This window comes from Cygnus olor, chromosome 1, assembly GCF_009769625.2.
Source record: "Cygnus olor isolate bCygOlo1 chromosome 1, bCygOlo1.pri.v2, whole genome shotgun sequence".
Lineage (NCBI taxonomy): Eukaryota > Metazoa > Chordata > Aves > Anseriformes > Anatidae > Cygnus > Cygnus olor.
In genome coordinates this window covers 16,596,638-16,614,720 of record NC_049169.1, presented here as the reverse complement: position 1 = coordinate 16,614,720, position 18,083 = coordinate 16,596,638, and the positions used below count along the sequence as shown (strand labels likewise).

The window sequence follows — 18,083 nt, the reverse complement described above, 5'->3', positions numbered from 1 at the left end:
ATTCCCTTGGTTTAGGTGGTACTTTGGCTAAAGCTTTTCTGATGTGGTTGCATAAAGGTAGTAAATAATTGAACTTGCAACGATGCAGGGAATGCACACGTATCTGTAGTGCTTGGGGTTAAGCCTATGATTGGTAAGACGTGATGGCTTTGGAGAGCCAGCTCCTCTCACCCTTTTATTCTCTTTTGTTTAAAAAAAAAAAAAAAAGGTGAGATTTTGTATCCATGCTTTTTTAAGAAGAGGTAGCCCAGTTGATTATTCTCATCTGCCCACTGGGAGGTTTGTCTGATTGATCCTTAGGCTTTGGCTCATGTCTCCGTTGGCATGGCCTGGGCAGATGTGGGGCTGGTGGGGCTCTGCTGGTTTGACAGGCAGAGTGCTGCTGGCGGACACGGCGGCTCTTGAAGCTACAAGGCTGTGAAATAGTTGTGTAACATGGCTAATGGCTCCAGGGTTGCTGCCTCAGAGCTAAGGGCAGATACTGGCCCAACAGCAGCAAGATCAGCACTGAGAGATCCCTCCTGTTGTGAGGGCGAAGAGGGATGGGTATTGTGCGATTTTCTGCCTTGGAGAACTTGTGTGTGTCAGTGAAAACTGTTTCTTATATGTGCTTTTATGTGAGCATGCATACGCTCTTAGGATATTCTTTTTCTGCTCTGTTGCTTGTTTATCATGGAATTACTTTTTATGCCTCTAATTGTGGCATCAATCATGCAATGAGTAATTTCCTCTGCAGGTGCCACTCCATAAAGTTTACTGTGGACCTGATCCCATACTTCTGTTGACTTTCAAACGTTATAACCAGATACATTCCTTGCTGCCTCCCTGCACAACCCTAAAGCTAATATTTGTACTCGTTTTTGCATAAAATAGCTGAAAGTACTAGGCACATAGAATGACACTTTGGGAGATGCTTCTTTTTTGGAGGATTGTATTAAAAAAATACCAAACTGTGGCGTAATCCTGGCAGTGCTTGTTACTGTAAGTAGTCATTAAGTGCGGCGGGGCCTCAGGGGACAGAGCCGTGCTCTCTGTTGTGTTTGCAGGCTTGTGTTCCTTTTTGCTTCAGGAAAATGAAAGTGATATTAACTGCACTGATTGAATTTGTTGGGGTGCGTCACCTGACAAGCGACTCCTATTTCTTACAAAATGCTGGGGGGCAGCTGAGGTGGTAAGTTAGCTCATAAATGCCGTTTCTGTGTCCTGTGAGGACTTGCAGAAAAAACAGGCAACTGGCTTGTGGCCTTAAAAAAACATTTGGATTAACGCTCAGGTGGCTGCGTGGTCATTGTCTGCCTGAACCAGTAGCTCTTTAGCTAATAGCAGAAGATAAGAACTCGACTAGGAGCAAGGAGCTTGGAGAAGTCATTTTGTTACACTGGAGTGTTCAGGACAGAAAAATAGATTATAGGAACTGTTCCTTTCACAGCCTGACTTAGGCAGTTTAGGTGCATGAAGGCTCAGGCAGGGACATGAAGGACTGGAGACCTCTGTTTTGATAAGTATTAGGAGCTTGGCCGTTACTGCATCGTTCTCATGTTGGGTGAAGATGTGAACTTTGCAGCTTTTCTGTGATGTTGATCTGTCTGTCTGCTGCATGTCCTGAGATATTGGAAATAGGTTTTTTGTGGGCAGGGTTCTGAAATAATTCTGACAAGCACTGAGCTCCCTTTGGTATTTGTTTCGAGAAGTTGGCTGTTTGGAAACTGGAAGGGCGGAGTCTTGCAGTTTGTGATTGTATCCAGGAAACTTTCACCTGCTTGCTTTCTCTGGTTTATCTGATACAGTCAAAAAAAAAAAAAAAAAAGGCTCAGACAGAGCTCCACCTGGTTATCTATAAGCGTTGCAAAATATCTGCAAATCATCTGCTAAAATGACCTGCCAGTTAACTGAAAAACGTGTCTATCGAGTAGCCATTAACCTCTCAACCCAGACAAACACAAAGTCCTGCCCTGCTCACAGCTGCTGTTCAGGTCAGTGAGGAATTTGCGCTCTTTATGAACTTGGGGAATTTGATCTATATACGAGTCGGAAGTAACAGTGCTGCTGTAAAAATCTGGTTTCCACCTAGAGCTGTGTTGTGCTGCTGAGGAATGTGTGTGTGTGTGAGGCTGGTGAGGAGCCGTGCCATCCAATTCAATCACTTTGAGGCTTTGATACGTAGCTAAAACCTGTATCCTTGGGTTTGATTCAGGAGTTGTTTGAGTAAGCATGGTAATTTTGTCATTCTGCGTATAAGCAAAACCTGAAGAATCACGAAAACCAAGAAAACTGAGAGAATTGGTCTCGCAAAACCTGAGAGTGGTAGGTTTTAAAACTTTACCTAAAGTAAACACCTTCAGCACTGCATGGGGCCGTGGGCTGCCCTTGGCAGGCCCTACGTGTGTAGGCCCTATGTGTGTAGACTCACTCTGGGGCCGTGAGTCCTGCGGGGCTGTGCCCCCACAGCCCGTCAGGAGCAGACCCGAGGAGAGGAAGGAGGAATGTGGATGGCGGAGCTCCTGTGGGTGTGTGGGTATTTGCGTGCTGGATCCCGAGCGGGAGCTTTTGAAGTCAGGCTCTTTTGAAGCGAGTCTCTCTGGTTTCTGTGCGTGTCGCGTGGAGTGAGCGGACCAGCCCACTTTGGGATGAAGCTCGTCCAGATGTGCTCCAGGCATGCCCCAAGTGCTCCAGTTCTGTCTCTGGGTTGAGTGCATGGGGCCAGGCTATGGCAGCTCCCGAGGGAAATCCCACACCAGCCCCAAGCATCCTGTGCCAGCTGCCTCCTGCTGCCCACCTCCGCTCCTGGCTGCCACTGCCTGCTTGCGTGGGCACCTGCACTCACCAGTGTCTCACACAGCCCCCAGGTACTGCTGGGGAAAGAAAGAAAAAGAAAGAGAGAAAAGAAAAAATAAAAAGGGAAAAAAAAATGTCTCTTCCACCCAGTGGAATTTTTTCCATTTGGTGAGAGGTGAACAGGGGCAGTAATGTATCCCTCAGAGCCCCTCGTTTTAGCTACCCTTTGCCCTGGGAGCTGGTACTTGCAGCACAGGCTTGGGGTCAGAAGGACACATTCTCCTGTTTCCCTCATTCCTTCCAGGCTTTCCTGTAGGAAGGCAGAGCTTGGCCTCATATTCCCAAGCCTGCACATATCATCATTAGGTTCCTGTTAACTACTTGGACCCTGCTGAAATCCTGCCCTTGCCTTCCAGGGGGCCAGGATTTTACTCTGGGGTTCTGGTATGTGTAGGTCAGTCTGTGACTTCTTAGTGTTATTAATAAATATATAACTTGAATTGGCAGGATTGTTATAAAAGGTTACTTTTATTCCACAGTGATGCTTACAGTAATGTCAAATTGATTCTTGTTCCTTGGGGATTTTTCTTCTTTGGTTGAATATTGCTCCAGTCTCGTGATGTTGGCCCGTGTTAAGCGTTGTGCTGCGGTCCCTGCTCGTGCAGCGGAGGAAGGCTTGGTGCTGGCCTCAGCTGTGCACAGATGCTGCACGAGTTTGCTTGGGTATCACATTGCACACTCTGCCTGCACCTGCTTGGCTGCTACTGCCACAAGCAGCCCCACTTATCATTAGTGACAGTTCACCCAGGCACTATAACAGAAGTGTGTGCACCCTCCTCATGGAACAGAGCAGACAGAAGTCAACCTGAGTGTATGCTAGAGATTTTGAATGCTCCAGAGTATGTAAAATAATGTCATATAACATGCCATTTTTTGAAGGCAGCACTCTTCAGTTCTGTGCTTTCACATGGGCTGGTTTCCCTAGCATGGGGTAGATACCCAAGCATTTGGGGGGCCATGCAAGCTAAAGTATTGCCTTTACATTTCTTTGACTTTGAATCTCCACTGGCATTCAGTGACATTATTGACTATCAGCAAATACAAATCAAGATAGAGCTCCTGCCTGGTGCAATAAACTTCTGTTATTTTTAACTCCGGTCCTGTTAAAGGATCTTCATTATTATTGTAATTTAAAAGCCATTATGCTAACGCTCCTGGATCTCCAGCTCTGTGCCTTCCCCATACAAATGTAACAGAAGACATAACACTTGGTTTTAACCCTTCGGACAAACGCAAGACCATGGTTGTGCCTGAGATATGTGGCATGGGGGGGTTATTTGTGTTTGTGAGCTGGCACACCCCCATCCCACTCAATGCCACAACAAAATGCCCTGGGCCCTGGATATGGGCTGGGAGCATCAAGCTGCGTGCTGGCCTGCTGCCTCCATGTTTGGGGAGGCTGTGCCTCCAGCACCTGTGGACGAGGGCATACGGGGCTGTTGAGGCTGTTTTTGGGTGCAGATAGGCAGCGCAAGCAGCTCTGCTGCGCTTCTGCTGTGTGAGATGCTTCTGGTGGTCAGCAGGTAGATGCTGCCAGGCTGCAGAGGAGCCAGACCGCTTTTAGGTATCATCGAGGAGGCACTGGCACCCAAACTGCTCTCTGTGGCCTCCTCTATCCACCAAGGAAGTAAATTCCTGTCACCTAAAACGCAGCTTTGATGCAAACCCTGTGGGTTATACAATTACAGGATTATAGAAATGAAAGGATGCTCCCTCCCTGCTTCTCCTTGCACCTTCCCCTCAGCGGAGGTACGGCTTTCCTACAGAGCACATTTCCTGACAGAACGGGGATTTTGCACTCGGCTGTTCCTGGGGAGCTTGTGCAGCCCTGCCTGTGCTTGCATTTCATGTGTACATACAGCGTGAGGGTGAGGGAAGGAAAAAAGGCACCCAGGAGCCTGTGAAGACCAGGGAGGAAGCAACAAGTGGCCTCACTGGGAAAGCAGCAGGCCGCGATACCCAGGGCTGTGTGTTTGCTACCCCTGGTCATTGCTTTGTGTATGAAATGGGAAATAATGGCTAGTAGCCTTTACACAGTGCTTTTGAACGCTTATGTTTGTGTTCCTAAAACAGTGAATCCAAAGTAAAGACCATCCTTTTAAAATCAGAGAGCTCCCAGGCTGCCGTGGCTACCTGAGGCCTTCCTTGCCCCTGTGTAAATGAGGGGCAGTGCAGGGAGATGCCCCTCCAACCTGCGGGTGGGTGACTTGCCCTCATCCTCTGTATGATCTGGTCCAGCTGATAAAAATCTGCTGCTGCAGCCTCATTGCTTTCGTATGTGTTTCCTTCCACCTCGTTCCTGGATTTCATAGGAGTGGTGTATTTTTGTTTCAAGAGACAGGAAAGCGTCTATGGCTACGGGAGCAAAAATATTTATTAGAAGTCTGACTGAGAAAATAAACTTTTTACCGAGATAAAAGATGTTTTTTGCATGTAAACAAATAGCAAATTATCTGCAGCTAAAGTAAATAAGCAATTTCTTTGCTAAAATAGTCATCTCCAGTTATAAAAAAGAAATGTTTACCGCAGCGTACTTTGGGAACTAAATGGGATGTTTTATCTCAGACAATTTTGTCCATCAACTTCCTTCAGAAAAAGCTACTATAAAACTAGCTAAAAAGCTACCATAAAAGTAGCTATCACTAAAAATGTTTCTCCCTGTTTGTATGTGCTCCATACACCCATTTTTTCTTGTTACACAGTGTTTAACAAGATGTTTCTACCTTGGTGTATCTCAGTGGTTGAAGCACATTCAGATGGCACTTCTTAACCTCATGCCACGCAGTGAAACTTTGAACCATAAATACCAGGGGTTGCAATCAGTTCCTGAAGAGAAAAACAAAATAAAAAATCAATGAAAACACATTACTTACCTCCTCCTTTGGAAATTGCTGTACCCAATCCAGAAAACACCTGTGTCTAAGGACCAAACTGAGAATTTGGCATGTAGCAGCATTTCTGCTGTCCTTGAAAAATGACACAAAAAATGTATATATGAAGTAGGATAACATATCTCTTTTCTCTAGGTGGGAAACTGGTTGATGGAGATGCAGGGGTGCCCGGGACAGCTGCTGGGGACAGGCAGCCTAGCCTAAACCTGGCCGTGTGTCGGGGAGACCCCAGCCAGGGCACGAAGGGGCACTGATCCACTGGGATTGTGTGTGTGTTTGGGGGGGTCAGCCAGAGGTTCTGTGGAGAGCTCGAGCTGCTCCGCTTGCTTGTTGATGTAGTATATGTCAAGTCCCTACATAAAGCCAAGCTCAGCAATGCTGCTGAAAAACCCAAGTGTATGTTTGTATTTGCAGCATCATCTCGTTACGATTTCTGTGCAAGCTTTTGGGTTGCGTTGATTGAGAAGTGGCTTAATGAGGTTTCAGGGTGGGTTTTTTCAGCTGGTTTTGTACACACCTTGCTCAGTGCACTGATGCTTTTATTTAATGTTTTATTGCCTAAATGAGGATGCTTTTCTCAGTGCTTTTCAGGAAATAGGTAGAGTTTAGGATAACAAGGAGAAGGTGTAAGAAGAATGAGTCTGAAGATGAGAGAGGGAGAAAGATCTCCTAGGATTTACTTGATAACAAGTCTCCAGTGATAGAAATGAAAATTAGAGAAATATTACCTGGAAAACTTTTTTTCCCCTATCTTCAAGTTATTTGCAAATGGGGAGATAGTTATAATAGCCATTTTAAATTGGATTTATAATTTTATTATTATTATTATTTCTGGATTGCTTTTTAAGCTTCAGGGTGTGTTCGTGAATTGGTTTCCTTGCTGTATTCCCTTGTTGTGATTTTCTTCCTTCTGAGAAGTTATTGAAGTGCTTTTCCTTCAAGTCACTTAGACCTGGGGATTGGGAGGAATCCCCTTGTGTTCTGTTCTGGTCCCATGTTTCTCTGTGGCTCAGAACTGTTTTAGGCCAAGGTTGTGGAGCCGACTGCCAAGTGTCCCATACAGAATAAATATTGAATTGTTGTAAAGGGTAATGACAAAAGAACCTTTTGTTTAGAATAAAGGAACAGTTTTCTAGGTTTGGATGTTAGGATGATGGTAAGCATGAAGTAGAAGGAGTCATGGAGAAAGCAGGTGATATGAAGCAGTGGCATTTTATACTTTATTATCTCCAACATCCTAACCCAAGGAAGTAGCTGGCTGCTGATAAAGTGTATAAGTTTACACTTGCTCATTGAGTGGTCTGTTTTCCTTCAGCACATATTCTCAATATCTTAAAACTCCCATCTTTGAGCCGAATGGATTTTCTCAGATGCCTCCATTCACAGTGACGCGTCAGACAAGCCGTGACTGAGAAATGCAATGCTGGGCTTTAGTGAGGGTAGGTAGGACATTCGCTGCCCTTCTGGGTATTCACTGCCTCTTTCTGGTGGGACCCTTAGCACACTTGGATGGGAACCCAGGCCTCCTCGCCTTTCCAACCCTGGTGGGTTGTCTCCGGTGTTTTGGCTGGGTGGATGCTCAGGGTTCATGGGTTCAGGGGCATATGAAAGCACACAGCACCCATGCTGTGTTTACAGTGCAGCCAGATGTGGAGCTGCTGCATACATAGGTGTATCTGCGCTCACTTGCATCTGGCTATTTAGGGAATAGACAGCAGGGACTGCATCATAGCACAGCCTCAGTACAAGCAGAGCGATTTCGTTGGACCCCCCATTGGATTTCATTTTCTGGACAGGAAAGAAGCAAATGTGAAGCAAAGACCTCTTCCAAACCTACATGCTACAAATACCTGTTCAATATTTAAAAGGCAGCTCTAGCTGTAACACTCATGCATAGAAGATGAGTAAGGGGAGGATCAAATGTCAGTCATAACACGCGATCTATACACTCTCCATCCCTTCTCCCTCATTTTGAAAAGCCCTCAGGATTTTGAGAGCCAGTTGGTGGGGTCAGACTTGCTTCATTCAAATGCTTGAGATAATGCAATTTCTGTGCTTAAGTCAGTATTGCCTAACTTACAGGATTTGGGCAACTCTCTTGGCTTCCTTTGGCACATAGACTTTCCAAAAATATTGATGGAGAGTCACTAGGAAATGTAGAAGGGTTAAAAGAGCTGAAGATACTCAGATCAGATCTAATGAGCCTTTTTGGCAATTGTTCATGTTATAATGATTCTGTCCCGGTTTCTAGGGGAATGGTAATGTTTTTTAGGCAAAATAGTACTCAAACTACTCTGACATCTACTTTGACATTTAAGAAACAATTATGCCAATTCTGTCCTTTATGAGTAATTGGCTTTTTTGTTTTCTGCTCCTTTTTTTAAGACCATTTTGCCAAAAGATTGCTTAAAGCAGAGTACAGAACAAGTTGACAAGGGGCTCAGTTCTTCAAAGCTTTGTTCACAGTAGTTGTCCACTTGAAAGAAAGAATGTCTAAGACCTGATCAAATTCAGTTTTGCCACTTTGTGTTCCTGTGACAAGTGACAGTTTTACTGCTTTTCCCCTTAGTGCAGCTCTTTTTCCAGTGTTGAAAAAACACAGAACTATTTATAGATGTAACACAAGTTTCCAAACAGGGGCAGGATGTAATCTTCATGGAAAATTTTGAAATCCATCATTCAGCGATTTCTTGTTTGTTTGGTGAGGATTAGTCTCTCACAATTGTTTATAAGGCATGGATGCATAGCCTTAGGTTTAGATTTCATTGCAACTTGTTGATTTTGTTGGGCTGAAATAGCATAATCAAAGGCACGGTTTGCTTCTGATGGTCAGATTTTTGTCACGTGGCACCACCCCCGAGAGAAATAAGGTAAAACATGTAGGTCCCACCCACGATTAGTCGCTAGGCGGGAGGGCTGTGGGCTGGAGGTGCTCACCTCACCCCCCTGATTAAAGAGGGAACACAGGTGAGTGACTTGGGCTAATTGCCTTGTTGTTATTTGGCCAAAGCCCAGCGGGGTGAACCCACCCTGACTGTACGTGCCAGGAAGGAAGGGTTAGTTTTCTTTTGTAGTGATGACTGTACTTATTTCTGTTACAGCAAACTACCCGTATTTACAGGCTTAGCAGACTAGATAGAAAGAATGGGGGGAGGCTATAACTTGCAAGCAGGAAAGTGTTTTGCTATGAGTAATGTTAGGATATACTTTAAATGTTTTCAGGTGTTCAAGTGTACGAAGAGGAAAAATATGCTTTTATGGGAATTTGGCATTCAACAAAGAACTAAAACTCTATAATACTTCAGAAAGGTGATCTTTGCACTTGGAAAAAAAAAGCAATTGGACAGAAAAGTAGGATTTGCTGTAGAGAAAGGAAAACTTTTGGACTTTGTTTCAACAAGCCATTAATGCTGCTAAGCTGTAACTGCCTTCGTATTTATTCTACTATTTACACTTGCCAAGCACAGAAAAAGCAAATAAATGAAATGGTAAACCTGTAATACATCCTCAGGGGACCACATAATAAACATAGACGCGTTATGCTTATCAAATACAAAGAAAAGTAATCTGTTTTCAACACCATTGCCAAATGTGTGATAGATGCTACATTCCATCAGGTCTCTAGCACTTTTGGAAATGACACATCTGGTCAAAATATTTCAACACTTTTTGAGGGAGGGAGAAGGAAAGGCCACTGTTAACAACCTTTGTCAACACTGCATCTCTTTCCTAGTGTGGAGTCTGCGGTTTATATCCAGTTTCGGGGAGAAGCAAAACCATCTGGACCCATCAAATTTAGTTTCACAGACACGGTGACCAGCATCTAGCAGTCTGTCTTTGCTGCTAAATCCCAGGGGACAGTTAGGTTTAGAAGTCTTAAGAAGAATGAATATTGGTAAAGGATCAAATGTAGTCAAGGTGATTCTCAGTAGCTGCTGTGCCACCAAAGCACGTACCATGGGTTCAAAAAGTTACTGGGTTTGTTGGGTTCACTCTTTTCTTTCAGGACAGAATCACAGAAAGGCTGAGGTTGGCAGGGCCCTCTGGAGGCCAGCTGCTCCAACCCCTGCCCAAGCAGGGACACCTAGAGCAAGCTGCCCAGGACCACATTCAGGTGGCTTCTGAAGATCTCCAAAGAAGGAGACTCCACAGCCTCTCTGGGCAGCCTGTGCCAGGGCTCAGTCACCCACACAGCACAGAAGAGCTGCCTGCAGTTCAGGCAGTACCTCCTGTGTCCCAGGTTGTGCTCTGAAGAGAGCCTGGCTCTGTCCTCTTTGCATCCTCCCTTCAGGCATTTATTTACATTGATGAGTTACCCCTGACCTTCCTCTTGTCTAGGCTGAAAAGTCCCAGCTCTCTCAGCCTGTCCTCATAGGAGAGGTGCTCCAGTCCCTTCATCATCTTCATGTCTCTTTGCTGGACTCTCTCCTGTGTACACGTCTGTCTTGTACTGTCTATACTTGCCCAGGACTGGGCACAGCACCCCAGCTGTGGCCTCATCAGTGCTGAGCTCCAGATCAGACTCTTTGACCCTATTCAAAACTGATATTAGCCAGTCATTGAGTTTGTTTGATTGAAGTCAGGTCATAGCACTTTTGTGTTTTCCATGAGATCAGCCCCTCATTACTCACGTGCTTCCAGCTTTCATCCTGCTGGGTCTGATTCCAAAGCAGGCCTTTTAACACCCTAGCTGTATTGTTTGTTTCTATATAGCTGTCTGAATTTAGTTTAAATCCTGTAAAAGTTGTCACACATTAACCAGAGCATTGTTTGTTCTGGCAGTGTGTGACTACCAGCCTCCAGACACCACCAGGCGTGGCTGTGTGGCGGTACTTCTCTCAGCGCGGCTGGGAAGAGGCGCTTGGCACCTTTCGCAGCTCAGATCCAGTAGAGGACTTACATACCTAGCCATTACATGCCACGGTGCCTCACGTCTAGGTGTCCGCTCTCTGGGGCAGTATCCTGATTTAGGCAGTCAAGTGTCCTATAAAGTGGGAGCACTTGAAATACCATCCCGCTACAGCCCGGGCTCTTCACTCAGCATAGCGATCGGGACACTTAGCGAGGGCACAGATGGGCCGGGCTCCAGGCCTTGATCTCAGAGCTCTTACTGTGCTGTACATTAAAGAGGAACCGAATAAGATAGAGAAGCAGCTGTGGGCCTCACGTTTCCCATCTCTTGGGTTAGTGCCATAAGCTCTGGGCTCATGCTGACACTTGCCGCGCGCCGGAGAGGCTTCCTGGCTCGCGGCCTGTGTCTGGGCACCTCCGCTTCAGTCGAGCCCCAGCGTAGGCAGTCTGGCCCCGACCTGAAGCTGCTGGGGTTTGTTTCGGCTGCCATAAAAGCTGGAGCATGAGCTGTTCAGGCCATGTCAGGACTAGGTCAGCACTGGCTGTAGCCAGGGACTTGTATCTTCCCGCCTGGGAACTCAAACGTAGAATAAACGGGAACCCCAAGCCTCTGCAGGGAGTGCTCTCCTATTGATCAGGGCTGATTTGCTTGCTTTCTGGCTTTCACTATTTGTAGATATATTTTAAAAAACGCTTCCTCTGACTTACTTTTATGTGGAGAAGCCCCCACGTTGACTAATGAAAGGGTCAGTTACGGAAGGGTTCGTGTGATCAGACTTAAGTTACACTGCTAAATATCCAGAGTTGGAGGCATCTTCACCTACTGTTTAATTCTCTTTCTCACTGCAGTTTGCTGTGATGATAGACTTGCTGGTAATTACCAACGTGTTCCTGCTTGTTGCTTGGATCCTGTGGCTGTTCCCGTAATGTGCTCACTGACGCTACAGCTAGCCGACATTGTCATGACACATGCAGTAAAGATCTCTTGGCAGAGATGACTTGGTCGAACTAACCCATTGGTTTGCTTATTTTCCCTTCACATGGGGTGTATTTCTGATGCTGGCCTCCCTTTATTGACACAGGATAATTTAAGTGTGTGCTCTACATGATGAGCTCCCCATCTGGCAGATAATTTAAATCTCATCTTAACTCCAGTTCTTGAGATCACAAAACCTGCTTGTTCATTCTGGTGGACTTTGCAGGCTTCTTGGAAAAGGATTTGTTGAGAGCTGAAGTGATGTGGGCAGATTTCTGTGCGTTTTTGCAATGTTAGGTAAGATGGGTTAACTTTTAGTCTCTACATACTAAGCTACCTAACATTGTTAGCTTTTTAAATTAATTAATACCTGTTACTAACATTACCTATAAAGTGGTGATGGTACCACGGAGGTTTTGCTGCCTGACACATGCAGCTGATGCCTTCATGCTTTGTCTCCCTTACAGCTCAGCTAACAGCAGTGCCTGGGACATCATTCAGCTTTAAAAGGCTTTAAACTAGGAAACTGCTATTTACTACCAGCAGCATTGATGGATATGACCAATTAATAGCAATAAACTCAGGGGAGGAATGAGAAACGAGGACTTTTTTTTTGTATTGCATGCAGTGAGCTTGTTTTAGATGAGTGAATTTTACAAACTTTTCTACAATCACTTTTAAAATATGTCCTTTGCCAGATCGTTGGGAATTTCTTAAGCCGAGATGGCTGATTCATTCCTTGGCCCGGGAACATGCATCAGGCTGCTCTCAAATGAGGTGCTGAGATGATTAGATAAAATTATCCAAATTCTTCAGAGCATGGGTGGCAGTCTAGCATCAATACCTTTGTTTTCTGCGGGAAATCCTCCAGAAGAAGCAGTTTTGCCTGCTTGGAACTGGTGTTGGTTACTCCCTCCTTTCTGCTGTTGTCTTCTTGATCACCCTTGAGCTGTCACAGGATCCTGTTGCTCTTTCAAGGCCTAAAGGGAAAGTAAAGTGATGACTTTGATGGCTGATTGGAAGGCTTTCCCCCAGGCCTGGTTGCTGGTGCTACTCAGACTGAAAACTGTCCCTTGAGGTAAACAACTTTACTCATGCTCTGTACATCCAAAACTGATCATGTAGGATGACATTTTGCTGGGTTAGCACTGCATAAAGTTGGGATATTTTACATTTTAAGGTATTTCAAAGAAGTTATATACATGGCTAATGATAAAAAAAAAATTTATTCCAGTGATGAAACCGAATTTTAAAGAAATCAGCGTAAGATTTCTGCAGTTGTGAAATACCTGGTGTTGGTTTTTGTGCCACATTTCTCATATTACATGATGTTGCCCAATACCCGGTAAGGCATATTCTTCTCTCATTCACCAGGTAGGGCTCTGTCGAGGTCACTGCTTCCCTCCGTTTATTCAGCAGAGAGCTCAGCCTGATGATTTTAGTGCCACATGTCCATACTCACCTTTCCAGTGCTTTTTCCTCTCTGCAGTAATTTTCCATTTTACAGTGCAGTGATTACTGAAAGTAAGGCTCTGACTCGGTTTTAACAAGCATGATCCTTCCACACTTCCCACTTCTGGCAGTTGGCAGCAAGCTGGCTGGGTTGCGGAATCACAGAATGGTTTTGGTTGGAAGGGACATTAAGGATGACCCAGTTCCAACCCCCTGCCATGGGCAGGGACACCTCCCACCACACCAGGTTGCCCAAAGCCCCATCCAGCCTGGCCTTGAACATTTCCAGGGATGGGGCATTCACAGCTTCTCTAGGCAACCTGGTCCAGTGCCTCACCACCCTCTGAGTGAAGAACTTCTTCCTGATGTCTATAGGGTCGGTCCTGGGATGAAGGCATTTTTGCCATGTGGCACCCACTCCATCCTCAGGGAGCGCTGGGAGAGGCAGTGGGGTACCAGTTTGCAGCCAGGAGCTGTTGCTGCTCGAGTGAGATGCCAGTCCATTAGAGCTTCAGGGTGCTGTTTCAATTTTAGAAAGCACAACAGTTAATAATCCCACACTAACAGACTGCCATTGCTTCTGTTCCTTGTTAGATATCTTAATTAATTTACTTTTCATTTCTGTTCAGAGGGATTTTGTAGCATTTAATTTTCTCTTCGATAATTTATGAGTCGTGAAATCTTTTGGAACATATTAGCCTCTGTGTGATGGCATTTCAGCACTTTTTGCATCTCAGTGCATCTCATCTAGAGGCAATGCTATTATTTTTTAAAAAGTAATACATTGCTACATGGGTATGATATACCCTCTTTTTGGAGACGTAGCCCTCCTCCTACTTAGGTAGTATTCTAAGTGTTTCTTCCTTAGGATTAATCCCTGCCAGATGCATCACCCTCCTCTGAAGTCATGGTCCCACCAGGAACACGGAGACCACCTCCCAGACAGAACTGTGGCTCCACCAGCAAAGGTCTGCACTGTGGGCACATGCACTCATTTATTTTTAAGACTAGGGGAATGCGGAAAAGAACGAGGTTACCATTTGGCAAACATATCTCCCTAGAAGTGACCTGTGGTAAGGACTGCTGGTGGTCCCTCATGGTTGGACTGAATGATCCTCTTAGCCCTGCTTCTGAGCCAGTGCACATTGAAAATGCTGAGAGAATCGTGATCTTTCTTTTCATGCTGTGCATTCAAAATGAGGAAAGGGAGAATAATCAGGGATTATCAAATACTGGCATGGAAAATTATTCCGTTTTCTGAAATTACACTGGTTAGGAAACTTACTCTTCTTGTTCAACCCGTCTGTGTGTCTGAGTTGGTTCAGGAAGAGGGAAGCAACAGGACAGTTGAAAAATGCATTCATGGGTTGTCAGCTGCAGGGGTTTGTTACGTGCAATGGTTTTATTAAAGCAAGTGAAGTAGTAAATGCTGTCGTACCAGGCATTGCTGATGTCTCATGTCTGTACTGTTCTGCTAGTTCCCATTCTAGAAAAGTTAATGTATGCTGTGAAGAGGACAAGTTGGGGAACAGAGATTTCATTTCACTGGAGGTACAATCCATGGCAGAAGATTGCGTCTTTCATTTTGCAGAATAAAAGCCACGGAAGACTCTGATTACTCTGCCTACCTCTCTGAATTACTTACGGAAAGTAAAGTAAAGAGCATGGGAGTTTAAAGTAAAGAAAAAGTCTGAGTGAACTAACTCTGAATAAATTTAGGCGGGATGTTAGAAGGCAGTTTGAAACCTTTAGGGAAGCAAATTTGTGGAACAACCTCCCTGTGAAGGGATCCAAAGAAACGTAGCTGGGTTTAAGATGAAGCTTGATAAATTAATGAACACTTGATAGTTTATGATTAATATTATGTATATAGAACACACTTCCTTGAGAAGCTTCCTTGAATAGCAAATTGAACTTGTTGATGGGAAAATTCCTTCCCATTCTCTTTTTGCTGCAGAAATTAAACACACATATTAACAAATTGCAAATGCATTAGCCCTTTGAACTGCCTTAGCTTGTGTGAGCTGTTGTCTGTTGATAACAGCATTGCTGTCTTTTCTTAAATTTGGTATCAAAAGAAGATAAAGAATCCACAAGGCAGTGTGGTTCAGCAGGTAAATTAATGGGTCTGGAAGTTACTCCCAAATGTCACAGGCTGCAAGTTGCAGCAAATCTGAGTGAATCTTGCTTCTGGCTGCTGCAGTCCTACCCTTCCCAGTACCTGTGTGACCTTGTGCTGAGCTGTTGCCATGCACCACGTTGCTGAAAAGCCAGTCTGCCATTACAAAAAAAAAAAAAAGGAAAGAAAAAGAAAAAGAAAAAGAAAAAGAAAAAGAAAAAGAAAAAGAAAAAGAAAAAGAAAAAGAAAAAGAAAAAGAAAAAGAAAAAGAAAGAGAAAAGAAGCCAGACTTCTGACTTAGCAAGAAGAAATATCTTGGTGTGTCAAGGGAGTGTCAGAGGCAGTGGCAAAGGGGGGGTGAAAGTTGATAAAAAGCCAAAGTACTAATAAAAATGAACCAACCAACCAACCAAAAAACCCTCTGACGGTGCAAAGAAACAGTTCGAAGAAGTATCAGATGAGTACCAGTGCAATGCAAGGGATAGAACTAAATCTAAGGGCTGTCTGCCATGCATGCACAACCAATGTCTAACTTCCTTTTTTTTTTTTTTTTTTTTTTTTCTTTAAATCAGATTTTTATTCCTTTGTGCCAGGCAGAAGAGTTCAGCACATGGTTAGGTGGCTGCCAGGGCTGACGTGAAGGAGGAGGCAGCAACTAGGTGGGCTTATTTTTTGCCCTCAGCTTGATGGGTTCTCTGCTACATCATTAGAGGAGATTATGTATGTTTGGCCACGTTTGGGTTTTTGTCTCTTCTGGAAGGAAGGAAGTCTCCAGAAAGTCCTTTTGACTTACGGACACATTGACTCAGACTCAGGGAGAGTTTGTTCCAGTGCTCTTTGTGCAATGGTCAGCACCTAACCCATGTAGATAAGTGTGTCTGCACTCAACTCTTCTGTGGGTACAAAACTCCTGGGTTTCATTTGTACAAAGCTCTGCCAACCCTACAGCTTGAACCTACCACAGGTTTTGTGGTGTGAAATGCACCTGTGTTACTAACTTCAAAACCATGGGAGAATCAGTGAGCATGTTTAAAAGCACGTATCTTGGAAACACACAGAGTCCAAGAAAATATTGTTACAAATGAATGCAAAAATAAACAGCTGAATTAATTTAGTTCTTCATTCCCCGTAGGTTACTGCCTTTCTGGTTTTGTTAATAAGAGTTTTAACAAATGTTGATTTAAAAAGGTAAATTTCATGATAATGAGGATTTTGCATTGGGAAAGTGTATGTGTTCATGTGCTCTGGCTCGGTCCTTTGAATTATCTAGGCACTACTGTAACTGATAAGTGCATGCTGATAACCCTGTTAATATTTCAAGGACTCTTTGCAGCTATAGGGGAGCAGTAGGTAACTATCACATTCCTGTGCATTGCAGGACAGGTTTCTTATTTGCTATCTTAATGGCATTATGTGCATGCAGTTCTTTTTAAGCTGCGCTCACCTTGTCTCACAGCAGCTCCTTGGCAAGCAGCCTCGTGAACTCTTTAAGATGCTTCTTACTCACAGTGCCTGGGCTCATTGCCTGCCCTGGTGTGGCTGGGATTTGGATTGCAAATTCCTGATCTGAACAAAGAGGGAGAATATAAAAGGCTGGTCTCTGGCCTCTCTCACACTTCAGGAAACCTTTCCGGCTTCAGAGGACTGTGCTCATAATTCTGGCTACACTTCAAAAAAGAGAAGTTTCTATCTTTGCAAAGACCGGTGCAGCTCCACCAGTAGGCTTGTTGCTAGAAAAGGGAACGGAGAGGCTCCAGGGAGGCTGCTGGTGATTTAGGTGTCATCTTATCTAGAGCTACCTTGAGCCGTGTCCACACGTCTCCTATTTTCCCCCTACTTTGTCTCCTCTGAACCACACGGCAGGGAATGAGTGTTTTTAGGAAAGGCAAAGGGTGAAATAAACCAGGATGGAGACAAATCTGGCATGCAGGATGTGTCCATGTGCGGGTGGAAACTGCACCCAGGTACTGAAGGAGCGGGCAGGATACCTGTGAAGCAGGTTGCTGTAACTGCCTTCACGAGACAGCACCAACCGCGCGGGGTCTGTCCCGTGCTACTCGCGTTTGATGAGTGGCGATGGAGATGAGTCAAGGTAAAGAGGGTAACTCACCAGAACCAGGCTCGTATTAGTTGCTTTACGTGTGTGAAATGTTGGGAAGTGGCCTGTCACTGTCATGAAATCGTTACCTTCCTTTGGTTTGCTGCTCTTCAGAGGTGTGGGAGAAAACGTGTAAACTCTGTTTCAGCCATCGTCGGATTAAAAGGTGGCTCTGTTTGGCTACCGCTGAATTCCCAAGGGGCTCCAGGTGGGGAAATTCCTCTTACTGCAAGGCAACCACCAAGGATGAAGTTACGTCCGTGCACCTGGGGTTGCCTTTGTGCTTTCTCCATCATCAAAGATGACAAAAAAAGCTCAAATAATTTGTTTGTTTCCAAACATCCACAGAGGACTTTGCACAATAGGTAGCAGTAGGTTAAGCCATCCGTAATTGTTAATCATTTCTGGTTTAGAAAGCGTGGCAACTGTTTACCCTGAGACAGGTTTGTGTAGCACAAAGACGAAAGCTGCTTTCATGTCTCTTGAGCTGTGTTTTGATTTCAAACCACCCTCCCTCTTACCCTGCTCCCCAGAGCCCTTGCGTTGAAGATATTTACCACACACCGAGATCTCCACCTCTCTTGTTGTGTACAGCCGCAGTCTTCATCCTAATGGACTCACAGGAATGAGGTGGAGGTAGAGCACGGGCATTAGGATTATCCCGCCCCTTAGTATGGATTGATCAGAGAAGAGAAATGCAGCCAGCGATGCTCTTTGGGAAACCTTGTGTAAGAGGTAAAATAGGAGGTAGACCCAGCTGAGAAGCCCAGCGAGGAGAATTTCATTTGATTTCTAGACAAGGCAGAGCCAGCGTGGGGGCAGGCAGCTCCTGCAGGACCAGCCCCGTGGTCCCGCGGGTCC

At 44.9% G+C, this 18,083-nt stretch overlaps 1 protein-coding gene across 1 annotated transcript in view; it reads left to right on the top strand.

Annotated features, from left to right (window-relative positions):
- Positions 1–18,083, top strand: part of CELSR1 (cadherin EGF LAG seven-pass G-type receptor 1) — a 165,826-nt gene that overhangs the window by 3,944 nt on the left and 143,799 nt on the right.